The sequence below is a fragment of the Cupressus sempervirens genome, chromosome 1 (assembly GCF_028749045.1).
Source record: "Cupressus sempervirens isolate cs-2001-9-10 chromosome 1, ASM2874904v1, whole genome shotgun sequence".
Lineage (NCBI taxonomy): Eukaryota > Viridiplantae > Streptophyta > Pinopsida > Cupressales > Cupressaceae > Cupressus > Cupressus sempervirens.
In genome coordinates, this window is record NC_143118.1 from 6,970,481 (window position 1) to 6,989,619 (window position 19,139).

At 36.6% G+C, this 19,139-nt stretch overlaps 1 pseudogene; it reads left to right on the forward strand.

The window, feature by feature from the left end:
• The first annotated feature begins 680 nt into the window (after positions 1-680).
• Positions 681-1,694, forward strand: LOC149575872 (F-box/kelch-repeat protein At2g44130-like; annotated as a pseudogene).
• The last annotated feature ends 17,445 nt before the right edge of the window (positions 1,695-19,139 follow it).

Below are 19,139 nucleotides of genomic sequence, written 5' to 3' on the forward strand. Positions count from 1 at the left end.
ACCACAATCTCATCATTATGATTCACCATCTGCAAACATGATTTCTCTAAATTTTCCATCATGAGTCTAGATACCGGCTTCATTTAACGCACTATGATCGCAATTATTCATGATAGCAAAATCTGCTAAAAAATCTACTATTTTTTACAGCCTAAAACACACTATGATCACAATTCATGATAGCAAAATCTGCTACAAAATTTGCTATTTTTTACAACCTGAAACGCACTATGATCGCAATTCATGATAGCAAAATCTACTATTTTTCAGACCCTGAAACAATTTTTTCGGCGTGTGTTTTTCTTGCGTGAGACAATTTCCGACTGGAGGCAACTCCAGAAAGAAAGCCTATCCGCTAAAAATTGCAATTAATACTTGCATTAATAGAGGTGTTGAAAAAAATAGTTGTATTTTTATGAAGAAAATTGAATTTTTTTGTTGCCTTTTTCATCATGAACCAATAAAGTTTTAAAAAAATTGTATTTTTCAATTTCAAAAAAAAATGCAAATTAATAAACCTTTTGCAACATTAGTATATGAATGAAATTTTTAGATAACTGATATAGAACTGATGATTCCATTAGTTCCCTACCAAAGTCACGAACTAATAAGACTAAGTATTTGTTAGTAGGTCTTAAATAGATTCACATCTCAAGTATTTATTAGGCGAAAGAAAGAGAATGGAGCGTCTTTTCCCTCGTCTTCCCGACGAAATCGGCGAGAGCTGCTAAGCGCGGGTAGCATACAGATCACATCGCAGCCTCAGAAGCGTCTGCAGAAGCTGGAGATCTCTTCTCAAAAGCCCCCACTTTTATGACCACAGAAAAGCCGCGGGAACGACCGAGCAGCGCATACTTATGCTCCACGGAAAATTCCTTTCATCCGTAAACGGGATGTCAGTGTACGACCCCGTTCAGAACGAATGGAAGAGAGTCACGTTCATTCCCGAGTTTGGCGACTCTGTTCAGCTCCTGAGCCAGTGTGTCTTCGTGAAAGGGAAATTCATTCTCATTGGCGGCTGGCATAACAACGAGCCCGTTAACGCCGTTTTCATTTACGGCATCTTATCCGCCAGCTGGACTCGCGGCGCCGACATCCCAACTCTGCGGTGCTATTTCGGCTGCTGCGCTTCGCAGGACGGAGTTGTGTACGTCGCCGGCGGGCAAGGCCAAGATGGGAAGGCGTTAGGAACGGTTGAGGCTTACAACATCGAGAAAGACGAGTGGGAAGATTTGCCGGCGATGAGCAAAGGACGGGAACATTGTGAGGCAGTTTTCAGTGACGGGAAACTGCTGGTCATAAGCGGGTTCGAGACGGAGTCGCAGTGGCGGTTTGAGAGTAGCGTCGAGGTGTACGATCCTGAAACGAGGGTTTGGAAAGTGGTGGAAAATATGTAGGAATTCGGCGTGTCCCCGCAGTTCTCCGTCGTTGCTGCGCGCGGTCAGCTCTATTTTTTCTCTACACGGGCAGTCCTGCGATATGATGGTGCGGAGAAGGGATGGGTTAATGTGGTTAACATGCCAATGAGCTTACTCATTTCGCGATGTGCTACGGCATGTGGAGACAAGATATTTGTGACTAGAAGCAATAACGGGTGTTTTCTGTTTGAGCCCCAACACGAGAAACTGGTTGCAATTCGGAGGCCGCAAGACTATCGCCATTTTGTGCATAGCTGTGCAATGGTTGAGTTTTAGTTTGTAAGTTTTGGAGAACACTTGCCGCGGTTTTCAAAATTTACTTTTTCCAACTTTAATTTAATTTGGAAAGTAAAATATATTTAAAATATAAATAGTGTTATAAAAAATTCTTTTTTGTTTTTTTTTATAGTGGATGGTTTATTTTTAATATATATTATTATTATTTGTATAACTTTGACTTGATAGTTTCTTTTGATCATGTAAGCAAGTTTTCAGTCACATTCATGTCAATTAAGCTGAATACATAGGGTTATTAGGCTAAGACATCAACCTATTGGCTACAAACACCATCCTCCATACCATAAATTACAAATTTTTAAAATGTACTCGTACGCTATTATGACAAATACATATCAAGTTGTTAATAGTGAAATAATTTTTCTGTTTTTATATAATATATCCAAATCTTTCCATTCATTCCTTAATTTGATTTTTAGATGCTTCATTCCTTTAATTTTTTCATATATTGACATGTGATGCAATTCCCTATCACTTTGGAGTTGGTAGGGTTTCTTCTATGGTAATATAGATTGTATTGGTTAGAGGGAATTATATTTATCACTAATACTTGACTCATTTAATGCATGGTATGATGAGCAAATGTTTTTAGGAAAACCTCATCCCCTAGGACTCCATAGTAAAATGGAGTAGTAGAAAGGAGAAAAACAATTTTATTTAGGTACAACTACAACCATGATGCTTGAAGGAAAGATATCAGATTTACATTGGAGAGAAGCATCAAATACATCAATCTACACTTTGAATAGAGTCCACATAAGACATCGAATAGGTAAAACCTCTTATGAGCTTTGGTTTAGTCATATCCCTTAAGTTAAGTACTTCATATTTTTTGGAAGTAAATGCTATATCAGAAAACATGAAGAGATAGGAGTGTTTGATCCTAGAAGTAATGAAGGAATATTTATAATCTATGGTTCAGGAAAATAATTAAAAGTGAAAATGTGAAGATTGATGGAATATTTTATATACAAGAGAGAGAATATGATTATCACTCAAACAGAGAAGATAATCATGCTTACCACAAGTTAAAATCATAATTTGAACCAAAATCAAATCTTGAAAAAAGAGAGATTCTTTGAAATTGACAACATAGAATGAAGGAATATTTATAATCTATGGTTGAGGAAAATAATTAAAAGTGAAAATGTGAAGATTGATGGATTCTTTTAGATACAAGAGAGAGAATTTGATTATAACTCAAATGGAGAAGACAATCATTCTTACCACTAGTTAAAATCATAATTTGAACCAAAATCAAATCTTGGAAAAGAGAAATTCTTTGAAATTGACAACATAGTACAAGTACATATTGAAGAACCAAGAAAAGAAAAAAGAACACCAAGGTATGTATCTTTAAATCATTAAGAAGACTAGATTAATGGAAATTGAAATAGTAGTATAACGACTAGAGAAAGAATGAGAAATGAGTTGTGTTTGATTTCATAAATTGATCCTAAGAGTACAAATAAAGCATGTAAAGATGATTCGTATGTTAAAGAAATGCTAGAAGAGTTGGAACAATTTGAGAAAAATAACACATGGGTATTCATTCCTAGGCCAAAAAACAAACATGTTATGGGATCTAAGAGGGTATTTAAGAACAAGATTAATGGGCAAGATGAAGTAGTGAGAAGAAAAACAAGATGTTATGTAAAGGGTATTCATAGCATGAAGGTATATTAGGACACCATCTTGGGGTGAACGCTACACTATTTTGGAGGAAGAAATTCCTCCAAAAAAGCACACTCACAAATTTTTAGTCAAGGACTTTTGATAGAAAATACCCAAATATTTTTTATAGAAACTAATCTACTTTCAATCGAAAGTAGTATTTCAGCTACATTTGATTGAAATTAATTATTTTATGTACTTTGGATTGAAAGTAGCATAATACTTTAGATCAAAAGTAGTGATTGAGAGTAACTTGACTCATGTGGGGTTGAAAAGATCCACGTTACTAACCCAACCAATCATTTTCACAGCATCTTGGTGGAGTTTCAACCGGAACCAAAGAGTAGTGAGGCATTTGACCCACCATCTATCAAATCAAGTAAGCAATTTCATTATTTTTCTATTGTCTTTAATGTTTCTAAATACATTTTATATGTTTTTGAAGTATTGTGTATTGTATATATACATCTATTGTGGATATATATATATATATATATATATATATATATATATATATATATGGTATAGGAGCACCTAGTCCTAGTTGAAGTTTTCATTTTTGGTTTCATATTTGGTTTAATTTTGGACTTGTACTAACTCTACCCAAGTTAGGGATGTGAGTGAGTTAGGAGTTGCTAAGTAGATGTTTTTGGTGTGTTTTTGAGCTTTGATTTGTGTCAAGGGACATAGGTCTAGGACCTTGAAAATTTTGAAGAAGGCATGCTCTTAACCCACCTTTTCACTTATGATGTGATTCTACCATTGTATGGATGGAGACTCCTAGTATGTCATTTGGGAAGTAGGAAGCGAAAAGTTGTCAAAAGATGTCAAGTTGAGCAACAATTGAAAAAAGTTGTCAAACAGGCAAAAATGGCCTAAAACATTCATATTGATGTTCTAAGAGTACAAATATGTTTAGACATTATTTTTGGTTCAATTTAGATAGGTCAAGAGGTTCCCAAGTGAGAGAGAGCAGAGTTGCTCAAAGAAGCCAAAAGTTGTCAAGATTGTCAATTTTTCAAAAAGTTGCTTGAAAACTTTTTTGCAGGAAAATTGCAAAGCACAAAGGAGAACTTGGTGGTTATGCCAAAAACCTACAATCTCTTTGAGAAGAGGTATGAAAACATTATTCAAACACATCCCAAGGGTTGGGAATTGTAATATGTTTGAGCAAGTGAATGCACATTTTTCCGATTAAAACTAAGACATTTTGTTGCATTTGATTTACCTATACGGACAAATAGATTGAACTAACCAATCTAGTGTTATTTTTGTGTTTCTTATGTTTTTACAATACTTTTCTCTTAAATTTTCTACGTTGTAAGTGTTCATCTGATTTGGTTTTGAAATTCTTTCCTAAATAGGCAATGTATTGTTTTAGTTTTGGGTTTTTGAGCAATAATGACTCTCCCATGAATTCCTAACATGAGTTCTTCATGGTTTTAGGGGACATGGTAGTAGATCCCATGTTATTGTATATTATATTTTGGGCCCTAGAAATCATTGCAAGCAATTTTAACATGATGCCTTAAGCAAGTTTGTTGTACTTGGTTAGGCAAATCACAGATTTGACAGAGAAGTTTTGGGGTTTGAAAGTGTTTGATACTTCAAACCAAGTGATGCAAAATGAGGAGAGTTGAGTAAGGTCAACTCTTACTTAGGGAAAATATTCCATGATCAATTTTGAAGGGGGGTAGAACATACCTTGACCAAACCAGTTAGCATTGATATGAAACACTTAAAAGTAGGCTTAAAAGTTTATTTCTAGTGTACAAACACTTTAGGGATTTGAGACCCAAAATATATTTAATATTTTCCAAAAGGGTATTTGAATATCAAGTTTTTGTTCCACCTTTTTTTGGTGTAATTTAGAAATAAAACCCAAAAATCCAAGTTGAAGGGCTAATCCTAGTAGCCTTGTTTTAAGCAATTTTGACTTAGGAACAAAGAACTTGGGTTTATCTTGCAAGATTGGTGTCCAAAAGTTCAAGGGGAATCCAACACTATTTATGACAATTCTCACTCTATAAGGATGAAGGATTTGGTTAGAAATCCATAGGAGCTAAGTCAGCAATGAGTTGTGAAAAGGTATTTGTGTAAGGAAAGAACCCTAACTATTCGTGTAACTAGGTGGAGAGTAGTTAGAGGATAGAATGAAGGTCCTCTATGGATTAGGGCATTAAAGTAACCCTAATAGGCTAGTATCAAGCCTAAGTAAATCCTTGAAAGCAAAGGATTTGGGAGTAGTTATACCTAGTGTTGCATCAAAGTGGTATCAAAGCAAGATGATTAGGGTTTGCGGGTAGATGTTTCAACCTATAGAATCAGTTGGAGATTCCAATATGGTGACCAATATTAAATTGGCCAAAGATATGATTGAGAAAAAGGAGAAGAAAAAGATACTTGATGGAGGAGCATCCTGGGTTGCCTTGTTATCCTGCTCATTTTTGCTCATTTTGCAGTTCGTGTCGAGTTACTATAGCACTCTTTAGGTGTCGAGTTACTGTAGCACTCTTTAGGTGCCGAGCTACTGTCGCACTCTTCAGGTGCCAAGTTCCTGTCGCACTCTTCAAGTGTTGAGTTCCTGTCGCACACTTCAGGTGTCGAGTTCTTGTCGCACTCTTCAGGTGCCGAGTTCCTGTCGCACTCTTCAGGTGTCGAGTTCCTGTCACACTCTTCAGGTGCCGAGTTAACCAATGTATACCGAGTGCTAGTATTTGGACGTGATTTTGCAAGCCGACTTGAGGGATTTATTTCATTCACGACATTTATTTTAAGATCTTTTCTTGGGATGAGCCTAGACCATTGTTGGGTCGGCCCTCCTCTTATGTAAATGTTCTAGAATGTTCTGTAAGCCGTTTTGGCAAGTATAAATAGAGAGTTTAGGCTTAGAGTTAAGTAAGTTTTTAGAAGAAGAAAAGTTTTAGGAGGGAGCAGAACTGAAAGTGCAAATTTTTTGTTGGACCTTTGAATGTGAATGTATTGTAATTGGCCGTAACCCAGAAGGCCTCACAGCTGGGCATGTATGAAGATATTTGATGAATTAGTAGAAGTATTTTCCTCTCCTCTGTTGTGTTAACTCTTGTAGGGTGGTTTGGATAGCTGGGTGAGCCTTTGGCCCTAGCTATTCATCCTCCTTGCCTACGTCAGTTGGTATCAGAGCTTGAGGTTCATCCTTGTGGAGATTGGATTGTGTAAAACCCTAATTTTGGATTTGGTTGTAGGGTGGCAGATCTGTGGATTTGATCTATAACTTGCAGAGGGTTACGATCTTGCAGGAACTTGATTTGTAAAGATGGTTCATGGTAGAGGAAATAATGTTGATAATGCTATATTGGATCAGTTGAGACAAATTAAAACCAGATTAGATGCTGTGGAGACAGCCTAGAGGAGAGGAGCACATCTTGATGATGTAAGTGATGATGAAGCAGTAGCACCAAACCATAATCTAGAACCTGAAGAAGACCAAGATGAAGCAAGATTGTTGACAATATTGGCTAGAGCGAATTCAAAGCCTGCTGTAGAAGTTGTTCCTTATGATGGAAAATTGGACACCAATGCTGTGCTGGATTGGATCTCTGATATGGAGAAGTTCTTTGAGTATGAAAACACTCCTGATAATAGAAAGATGAAGATAACAGTCACTAGGCTGAAAGGTCATGCATCTTTATGATGGGAACACTTGCAAACTGATAAACAAAGGAGAGGAAAGGAGAAGATCAGAACTTGGCCAAAGATGGTGAACAAGGTAAAGAACAAGTTCCTTCCTGCCGATTACCAAGTTAGCTTGTTGAGAAAAATGCAAAATTTGAAACAAAAAGACATGACTGTGAAAGAGTATACTGAGGAATTTTATAGACTAGACATCAGATCTGGACATGTGGATGATGATGTTGAGAAAATTGCAAGGTACATTAATAGATTGAGATCTGGAATACAAGATGAAATAAGTTTTGTGAAGCTGGAAAGTGTAGAAGAAGCATACCAGTATGCCTTGAAGGCTGAGGAGATCTTGACAAAGAAGCATGAACAAAGATAGAGAGGTAGAGGTGGTAGATTCCAGAGAGGCAGAGGTAGATCTTATGGAGAAAGTGGCTGATCTGACAGTTCTATACAGGATAAAGATAAATTTGAATGGAAGAATGATGACAAAGGCAAGACTGAATGGAAAAGTGGTAATTCTTACCGAGGAGGCACTAATTCTTACCAAGGAAGAGGTAATTATTATTCTAGAGGTGGATTTCATGGTAATTGTTTTAGATGTGGTAAAGAGGGACATAGATCTTTTGAATGTAGATCTTCTAAAGGTGGGCAAAATAATAGAAATGTTGTGATTCAAGAAGATAATGAGGGTTCACCAAGTGTACCTAAGGCTGGAGAAAAATTGATGGTGAGAAGAACCTTATGCAATAAGGGAAGTGATGAGGAACCTATTTTAAGGAGAAGTCTTTTCAAGAAAAAATGTAAGATGGCTGGAAAATGTTGTAAAGTGATCATTGACAGTGGAAGTTCTACAAATCTAGCATCAGAAGAGCTAGTTACAAAGTTGCAGTTGCAGAGGCTGAAAGATCCCAAACCTTATCATGTTTCATGGATCAAAGATGAGCATAAGATATTGGTAAGTGAGCAATGCCTTGTGAAGTTCAAAATTGGACATTACTTTGATGAAGTTTTTGTTGGAAATGAGAATGGAGTAACTGAGAGGGGAGGGGTGAATCAGTTACTACAAAAACTTTTCCCACAAGTCCCTTAAGATGTCAAAGGAAATACTCATTGCTGATACACATATGATCAAACTGAAAACACAAGAAACAAGAGACAAGAGACACCAGATTTAACGTGGAAACCCAATATGGGAAAAACCACCAATGTAACTAGTTACTGTTTTTCACTCTTCTGAAGTGAGCCCTGTTAGGAGCCAACCTTGTTAAAGGTTACAAAACACACTGTTAGGTGCGACCTTGTTAGAGGATTTAATCACCCTGCTAGGAGTGGCCTTGCTAGAGGTCTTTAGATCAATTCAACTGAATTGCCACCTTGTTAGAGGATTTTACAAAAGGCTATTAAACCCACTCCGTTAAGAGATTTGAAAACACTGTTACAATTGTTAGAAAGTAACAATGAGTGACCTGAAATAAATACAACTTATCTTTGCTGATATAGATCTCTGTTCTGTTCCTCTCTGATCAAATGCAACTCTGCATCTCCGATCCTTCAAAAACTTGCTCTGACCTTCCTTATAATTCGCATATTAGATATTCAATCATATCTGCTCGCTTTTTCACATTCATACTTCATACTTGAATTCGCAACTTGATCCTTCATATATACCTTTCAGATTATCAAGTCGGCTCAAATACAAGTTACAATTATAAATAATTGTGCTATAAGTCGGCTTCATGTATTATATAAAGTAATTAATTTTAATTACTTAACCTTCGAGAAATCCTTCGCTGGCCGACTTAACTCGGTAAATACTGCACAGAAAATAATTCCTGTGTTAACCGACTGAGCTCGGTTAATACAGAGAATTTCGTGAAATCCTTCAGTCGCCGAGTGAACTCGGTAAACACCGATTTCTCCGACTTTCCTTTGATGACCGAGTGAGCTCGGTTAACACTGTCTGCTACTTTTCTTCGATGACCGAGTGAGCTCGGTAAATACTGACAACCTATCTCATATCCTTTGTTTACCGAGTGAGTTCGGAAAACACTGTCTTTCGGCAACAAATCCTTTGATTATCGAGTGAGCTCGGTAAACACTAAACTTCCTTTGTTTACCTTGCAAGCTCGATAAACTCTGTCAACAGCTGTACTTACCTTCTGAGCTCGGTAGACTCTGTCTGATGACTGATATGACATTTGTGTAACATCAAAGACAATCATGCAATTATCAATTGTATCCAACAATCTCCCTCTTTGGCATTGATGGCAACACAACATGTCATAGCAGAATGAAATTTGAAAACAAGTCCTTATCAGCACAATGTGTCATCACAACAATTCTCCCTCTAAGATGATAGACTCTCCCTCTTTCAGTAATCTCCCTCTGTGAAGGAATTACATAAGAACTTTCTTTTTCACACAAATTTCAGAAAGATATGACAGTAAATCTCTCCCTCTTTGACAACAAATGTCAAAGACAATAGAACTTAAATGAATTGTAATGTACCTTTAGTACTGATTCATATGCAAAGCTTCCAGATTTGACTGCATCAACAGATAGATTTTCATTTTGGTATGCGTTGATGCATCACTAAAACTTGTTTTTAGTGAATTTCGGATAGGGGTGTAACCCCTAACTTACCTCTGAGATACAAGAATGCATCCTTAGGTAGTGGCTTTGTGAATATGTCAGCAATTTGTTCCTTTGAATTGACATATTCCAATCTGATCTCCTTGTCTTGTACTAATTCTCTGACAAAATGATATTTGATTGCAATATGCTTGGTCTTAGAATGCATCACTGGATTCTTTGATATATTGATTGCACTAGTATTGTCACAGAACATAACAACTGGTTCTTTGATTTCCATCTTCATTCCTTGCAATAACTGCTTAAACCAAACAATATTTGAACAATATACTACTGCAACAACATACTCTGCCTCTGCTGTAGATTGGGATATACAATTCTGCTTTTTGCTTGTCCAAGAAACCAATCTCTTTCCAAGAAAGAATGCTCCTCCACTTGTGCTTTTCCTGTCATCAAGGTTTCCTGCCCAATCAGCATCAGTAAATACTTTTAAATCCAAATTACCTCCAAATTTATACCATAACCCATAATCTTCAGTTCCTTTCAAATATCTCATTATTCTTTTGATTGCCATTATATGAGTTTCTCTTGGTTTTGCTGAAAATCTTGCTACAATACCGACTGCAAGGGCAATATCTGGCCTAGTATGTACTACATACTGCAACTTTCCAATCATAGATCTATACAGTGTTTGATCCACTTCTTTGGATTCATCTTCCTTGGTAAGTTTCAATCCAGTACACATAGGGGTTCCAACTGGTTTACAATCCTCCATACCAAATTTTTTTAATATATCCTTGATGTATTTTGACTGTGTGATGAAGATGCCTTTCTTACTTTGTTGGATTTGAATACCTACAAAGAATTTAATCTCACCAAACATAGACATCTCAAACTCCTTGTTCATTTGTTCTGAAAATTCTTTGCATAGATCATCATTGCCTGTGAAAACAGTGTCATCTACAAATATTTCTGCCAAAACAATCTTATTATCTGGACCTTCTTTTATATACAAGTTACTGTTATCATTAGTCCTTTGAAAACCAATCTGAATAAGATAGTTATGCAATCTTTCATACCATGCTCTAGGAGCTTGTTTTAGACCATACAGCGCCTTGTGTAATTTGCAGACCATGTTCTTCTTATCTGGATCAACAAAACCTTCAGGTTGTTCAATGTAAACTTCTTCATCCAGTATTCCATTGAGAAATGCTGACTTGACATCCATCTGATAAACTTTGAATCCTTTGTGAGCAGCATATGCAAGTAAGGTTCTTACACCTTCCAATCTTGCAACAGGAGCAAAGGTTTCTCCATAGTCTATACCTTCTTCTTGAGCATATCCTTTGCATACTAGTCTAGCTTTGTTTCTTGATACCTTGCCATCTTCATTTAGTTTATTTCTGAATACCCATTTTGTTCCAATCACATTCTTATCTTTGGGTCTAGCTACAAGAGTCCATGTTTTGTTTTTCTCTATCTGTTCTATTTCTTCATTCATAGCCTCAATCCAACTATCATTTGCCAATGCATCTTTGATATTTCTGGGTTCAAAATCAGCAAGTAAACAAGTGCCTTTTAACTTACTTCTTGTCAGAGTTCCTTCAGATTTGTCTCCAATGATCTGATCTGGAGCATGATGCCTTCTGACATATTTAGCTAACATAGGTTCTTTACTTCTTGAATGAGTTTCATTGTTGTCCCTTTGTTCTTCATATTCTTGTTGTTCTGGCTCGGTAGATTCAGACTCGGTAGATACTTGCTTGGTAGAGTCTGAAAGTGACTCAGATTCTTTTAGCTCGGTAAAAACTTCCTGTGTCTCGGTTTGAACTTCCTGCAACTCGGTCATTGATGACTCGGGAGTTGAGGATTCCTGATTAACTGGAGTACTTGGTATAGTATCAGGTTCAATGTAAATAAATCTTCTGTAGTCTTCAGGAACCTTCTTGCTTTCTTCTTCTGATTTCTCTACAAACTCATCAACTTTCACATGTGCACTTTCTATGACCTTGTGAGTAGATAGATTTAAACATCTATATGCTCTGCTTTTACAAGAGTAACCTAGAAATATTCCTTCATCTCCTTTTACATCAAATTTACCTTTTCTAGATTCTTTCAGAATATAACATTTGCTTCCAAATATTTTCAGATAACTTACATTGGGTTTGTAGCCATACCATAATTCATAGGGAGTTTTGAATGAGTCCTTTTTCAGTTGTACTCGGTTCAAGGTATGAACTGCAGTGCTGATAGCTTCCTTCCAGTATTTGATAGCAATGTTCTTTTCAATCATTAGGGTCCTTGCACAATCCATAATGGATCTATTTCTTCTTTCAGCTATCCCATTTTGTTTTGGAGTTCCTGGTGTTGGAACTTGTCTTTTAATTCCTCTTTCAATGCAGAAGTTATTGAACTCATGTGAAATGAATTCACCACCTCTGTCTGACCTTAAGCATTTCAATCTTTTCCCTGTTTCTTTTTCTACTCTTGCCAAGTACCATTTGAATTTCTCAAAAGCTTCTGATTTATTCCTTAGGTACATAACAGTCATCATTCTTGAGTAATCATCAACAAAAAGAATGAAGAACTTTTCTCCAGTATAACTTTCAATTCCAATGGGTCCACATAAATCAGTATGCACAATTTCTAATATATCTTCAGACTGGTGGCTTTTACTTTTAAAACTAGTCTTTCCCATTTTTCCAATCTGACAATTCTTGCATAAACCGACCTCAGGTTTCTTTATATTAGGAATGCCTCTTACCTTTTTGAATTTGCTTATCTTCACCAGATTATCAAAATTGACATGACACAACCTCTTATGCCATAACCAACTTTCTTCAATTTGAGCAATAAAACATGAGCATTCACCAAGTTCTAGGTAGAACAAGTTACCTTTAGTTTGTGTGCCAGATCCTATCAGCTTTCCTTGCTCATTCAACAGTCTTGCCTTTCCATGCATGAATTCCACCTTAAATCCGGTATTGAGTAACTGTGCCACACTTAGCAAGTTATGTTTAAGACCTTCAACCCAATAGGCATTGTTGCATATAAGTTCTTTGGTTAGAGAGATTCTTCCTCTTCCTTTTATGAAACGAGGTTCATTATTACCAAACCTTACACTGCCACCGTCATAATCTTCAAACTGATCAAACTTAGTTTTATCACCAGTCATATGATGAGAGCAACCACTGTCTATAATCCATGTATCATTCATACTTATATGAGAGATAAGAGCCATTTTATCTTCCTCATCACGATCAGAATCATCTTTCACAGCAATATAAACAATTTCATCTTCACTATTATCAGAATCCTTAGAATTTTCAGCCATGAAACATGATTTCTTACCTTTGTTCTTGAATGACTTGTAATCTTTCTTTTTATTCCATTTATGACCCTTCTTTTCATCATTGTTTTGCTTGTTTGGGCACCTAGCTGCAATATGACCAACTTCTTCACATGAAAAACAGATTAGAGGAACTTTACCTTTATATTTTCCTCTGCCTCTGGAGTATTTCTTTGCCAGTAGAGCTTCAATTACTTCAAGATCACTGTCTGAACTTTGGTCTGATTCATCATCACTTTCTGACTCTGATTTCTTTTTGCCTCTATCTTTGAGTGAAAGTTTGGCCTCAAATGCTGATTCAGTGTTTTTAGAAGCTGGAACATAGTTGTCAAAATTGTCTAGTTCAAATGCGGTTAGTCTTCCAACTATAGCCTCCAAATTGATATTATGATTTGCTTCACACCTTCTTTCTTGAATTGCAGAAACTCTGATTGCATAGATGGGAAGCAAGGTTCTGAGAACTTTGCTTATAACCGTCTCTTCTTTGATATCACCTCCAGATGCCCTGATTGCACTGACACATGCTTTGATTCTATCAACATATTTTGCAATGTTTTCATCCTCTCTCATTCTCATTTGGTCAAATTGTCCTCTTAGACTTTCTGCTTTTGCTCTTTTCACATTGTCATCTCCTCCATAGATTTCTTTCAGCTTGTTCCACATGTCAAAAGCGGTTTGGCAATCCTTGATATCATCAAATTCTTCATAGCTTAGTGCAGATGCAATGTCTATCATCATATTGTTATGAGTCTTCTTTTCAGCAATATCATTGACAGATAATGTGCCGGAAGGTTCTTTGTATTTTTCATCAAGATATTTCAATCCTGTATCACCAATAGTAGCCAGATGAAGTTTCATCAATCCTTGCCATGCAGAGAAGTTATTTTTGTTGAGTCTTGGAATTTCTCTCTTGTAAGACATCTTGATCTTTGGCTTAGATCCTTGAAATCTTTTCCTGCAAGCACCAATAAGCTCTGATACCAATTGTTGGAAATGAGAATGGAGTAACTGAGAGGGGAGGGGTGAATCAGTTACTACAAAAACTTTTCCCACAAGTCCCTTAAGATGTCAAAGGAAATACTCATTGCTGATACACATATGATCAAACTGAAAACACAAGAAACAAGAGACAAGAGACACCAGATTTAACGTGGAAACCCAATATGGGAAAAACCACCAATGTAACTAGTTATTGTTTTTCACTCTTCTGAAGTGAGCCCTGTTAGGAGCCAACCTTGTTAAAGGTTACAAAACACACTGTTAGGTGCGACCTTGTTAGAGGATTTAATCACCCTGCTAGGAGTGGCCTTGCTAGAGGTCTTTAAATCAATTCAACTGAATTGCCACCTTGTTAGAGGATTTTACAAAAGGCTGTTAAACCCACTCTGTTAAGAGATTTGAAAACACTGTTACAATTGTTAGAAAGTAACAATGAGTGACCTGAAATAAATACAACTTATCTTTGCTGATATAGATCTCTGTTCTGTTCCTCTCTGATCAAATGCAACTCTGCATCTCTGATCCTTCAAAAACTTGCTCTGACCTTCCTTATAATTCGCATATTAGATATTCAATCATATCTGCTCGCTTTTTCACATTCATACTTCATACTTGAATTCGCAACTTGATCCTTCATATATACCTTTCAGATTATCAAGTCGGCTCAAATACAAGTTACAATTATAAATAATTGTGCTATAAGTCGGCTTCATATATTATATAAAGTAATTAATTTTAATTACTTAACCTTCGAGAAATCCTTCGCTGGCCGACTTAACTCGATAAATACTGCACAGAAAATAATTCCTGTGTTAACCGACTGAGCTCGGTTAATACAGAGAATTTTGTGAAATCCTTCAATCGCCGAGTGAACTCGGTAAACACCGATTTCTCCGACTTTCCTTTGATGACCGAGTGAGCTCGGTTAACACTGTCTGCTACTTTTCTTCGATGACCGAGTGAGCTCGATAAATACTGACAACCTATCTCATATCCTTTGTTTACCGAGTGAGTTCGGAAAACACTGTCTTTCGGCAACAAATCCTTTGATTACCGAGTGAGCTCGGTAAACACTGAACTTCCTTTGTTTACCTTGCAAGCTCAGTAAACTCTGTCAACAGCTGTACTTACCTTCTGAGCTCAGTAGACTCTGTCTGATGACTGATATGACATTTGTGTAACATCAAAGACAATCATGCAATTATCAATTGTATCCAACAGTTTTGTGTGATATTATGCCCATGGATTGTTGTCATATTTTTTTGGGTAGACCTTGGAAATATGATAGATATGTTGTACATGATGGAAGATTGAATCAATATACTCTTTGGGTAAATGGGAAGAAACAAACATTGTTGCCTTTGATTGAAGTTCTAGATGAGCTTAATTGTACTGCTATAAAAATTTGCATGGTTGATGGGAAACAATTTGAAAAAGAAGTAAAAAAGAACCAAGTTTGTTTTGCTATAATTCCAAGAAAACCAAGTTTTGTCAATGGAGACCGAGTGTCAAAAAACAATGTTAACCGAGTGCCAGTCAGTGGTGACTGAGTGACAAATGGTAGTATTGACCAAGTGCCAGGAGAAATTGTAGAGTTGTTGAATGAGTATAAAGGCATTATTGCTGAAGATAGTCCTGATGGTTTACCTCCAGTAAGAAGTATAAGTCATTGTATGGACCTGATCCCTGGAGCTAGTTTGCCAAACAAAGAACCATATAGATTGACACCTACAGAGAATGAAGAACTTAACAGACAAGTGCATGAACTATTGCAGAAAGGTTTGATCAAAGAAAGCTTAAGTCCATGTGTTGTACCTACTGTATTAGCACCTAAAAAGAATGGAGAATGGAGAATGTGTACTGATTCCAGAGCCATTAACAAGATAACAGTGAAATATAGGTTTCCTATGCCAAGAATGGATGACATAATGGATTGTTTGAGTGGAGCAAAGTATTTTACCAAGATTGATTTGAAGAGTGGTTATCATCATATCAGAATCAGAGAAGGTGATGAATGGAAAACTGCTTTCAAGAAAAAAGATGGTTTGTATGAATGGTTGGTTATGCCTTTTGGTTTGACTAATGCACCTAGTACTTTCATGAGGTTGATGAATGAAGTTCTGAAAAGATTCTTGGGTAAGTTTGTGATTGTTTATTTGGATGATATTTTGATATTCAGCAAGACTAAGGAAGAACATCTTGAGCATATTAGGCAAGTATTGCAAAGGTTGAAAGAGGAAAAGTTATTGATTAATCTAAAAAAGTGTTCTTTTATGCAAGAAGAGATTGTGTATTTGGGGTTTGTGATTTCAGCTAATAGTTTGAAGATGGATCCTGAAAAGGTTAAAGAAATTTTGGAATGGCCTACACCTAAGAATGTGAGTGAGGTAAGATCATTTCATGGTTTGGCTAGTTTTTACAAAAAGTTTATGAAGAACTTCAGTGCTGTTTGTAATGCTATGACTGAAACAATGAGGGGAGATAAAAAGGAATTCAAGTGGACGCATGGAGCGGATAAGAGTTTTGAGACTTTGAAACAAAAGGTTGCTGAATTACCTATATTGGCTTTACCTGATTTCAACAAAGTATTTCAAGTTGAATGTGATACAAGTGGTAATGCAATAGGAGCTGTATTAAGTCAAGAAGGTAAGCCTATTGCTTTCTTTAGTGAAAAGTTGAATGATGCTAAAAGGAAATATTTTGTGTATGATCAAGAGTTTTATGCTATTGTTCAAGCATTGAAGAAATGGAGACATTATTTGATGCCTAAGGAGTTTGTGTTGTACACTAATCATAAAGCTTTACAATACTTGGGAAGTCAACATAAATTGAATCAAAGACATATGAAGTGGGTTGACTATTTGCAGAATTTTACATTTGTGATCAAGCATAAGAGTGGAGTTACTAACAAAGTTGTTGATGCATTGAGTAGAAGACGTTCTTTGTTGACTGAAATGAAGGTTGAAGTTCTTAGTTTTGATGAGATGAAAGAGTTATATGATGCTGATCCTGATTTTTCTTAGGCGTGGAGAGAGTGTAGAGCACCAAATCTAACAGATCACATAAGTAAGTATGATGAGTATTTCATTCAAGAAGGTATGTTGTTCAAAGGTATTCAGTTGTGTATTCCTAGAAGTCCTATGAGGTTGAATTTGATTAAGGAAAAGCATAGTGGTGGATTGGCTGGACATTTTGGAATTGATAAAACATTGAGTTTGCTGAAAGAGAAATATTATTGGCCCCAAATGTATAAGGATGTTTAGAAATTTGTAAAGAGCTGTGGAGTTTGTCAAGTTGCAAAGGGAGTGAGTCAAAATACTAGTTTGTATACACCTATTACTGTTCCTGAGAAACCTTGGACTGATATCAGTATGGATTTTGTTCTTGGATTGCCTAAAATGGTGAAGGGGTATGATTCCATATTTGTTGTAGTGGATAGATTTTCTAAGATCGCTCATTTTATACCATGTAAGAAGACATCAGATGCAGAGCATGTTGCTAAAATTTTCTTTAAAGAGATTGTGAGATTGCATGGATTACCAAGAAGCATTATTTCAGATAGAGATAGTAAGTTTGTTGGTTATTTTTGGAAGATTTTGTGGAAGAAGATGGGTACTAAATTGAAGATTAGTTCTACATTCCATCCACAGACAGATGGATAGACAGAGGTTGTGAATAGAAGCTTGGGTAATTTGCTAAGATGTTTAGTTGGGAATAAACCGAGCAATTGGGAGATGGTATTGGCACAAGCTGAATTTGCATATAACAATTCTGTGAATAGGAGTACATGGAAGACACTTTTTGAGATTGTTACCGGAATGCATCCTAGAGGTATATCAGATTTGAAAGATGTTGTTGGTGAAGAAAAGAAAAGCGTTGCAGGAGAAGAATTTGCTGACTTTATGGAGTCCTTGCATAAAGAAGTGAAGTTGTGGTTGGAACAAAGTAATCAAAAGTATAAGGAGAATGCTGATCATTCTAGAAGACACCATGATTTTCAAGTTGGGGATGAGGTGATGGTTCATCTAAAGAAAGGAAGATTCCCAGTTGGAACATATAGCAAGCTGAAGATGAAGAAATTTGGACCTTGTAAGATCTTGAAAAAGTTTGACAATGGTAATGCTTATGAAGTTGAGTTACCTGATGACATGGATATATCTTCTATATTTAACATTGCTGATTTGTATAAGTATCATGGGTTAGAGGATGAAGTTGTTATACTAGATGATTATCCTAAGAAACAGATTGAGGAAGTTGAACAAATATTGGATCACAGAGTTTACAAGAGTACAAGAGGAAAATATTACTATGAATATTTGGTGAAGTGGAAGAACAAACCTATTGAAGATGCTTCATGGATTTCTCAATTTGAGTTGGATTCAGCTCAGGTTGGGACATCTCAATGATTAAGGAGAATCATTTCTTCCAACCCCGGTTGTCTAATGCAGGGGCATCCTGGGTTGCCTTCTTATCCTTCTCATTTTTGCTCATTTTGCAGTTGGTGTCGAGTTACTATAGCACTCTTCAAGTGTCGAGTTACTGTAGCACTCTTTAGTTGTCGAGCTATTGTCGCACTCTTCAGGTGCCGAGTTACTATAGCACTCTTCAGGTGCCAAGTTCTTGTTGCACACTTCAGGTGCCGAGTTCCTGTCGCACTCTTCAGGTGCCGAGTTCCTATCGCACACTTTAGGTGCCGAGTTCTTGTCGCACACTTCAGGTGCCGAGTTCTTGTCACACTCTTCAGGTGCCGAGTTCTTGTTGCACACTTCAGGTGCCAAGTTCCTGTCGCACTCTTCAGGTGCCAAGTTAACCAGTGTATGTTGAGTGCTAGTATTTGGACGTGATTTTGTGAGCCGACTTGCGGGATTTATTTCATTTGTGACATTTATGTTAAGATCTTTTCTTAGGATGAGCCCAGACCATTGTTGGGTCAGCCCTCCTCTTATGTAAATGTTCTAGAATGTTCTATAAGCCATTTTGGCAAGTATAAATAGAGAGTTTAGGCTTAGAGCTAAGTAAGTTTTTAGAAGAAGAAAAGTTTTGGGAGGGAGCAGAACTGAAAGTGTGAATTTGCTATTGGATCTTTGAATGTGAATGTATTGTAATTGGCCGTAACCCAAAAGGCCTCACAGCTGGGCATGTATGAA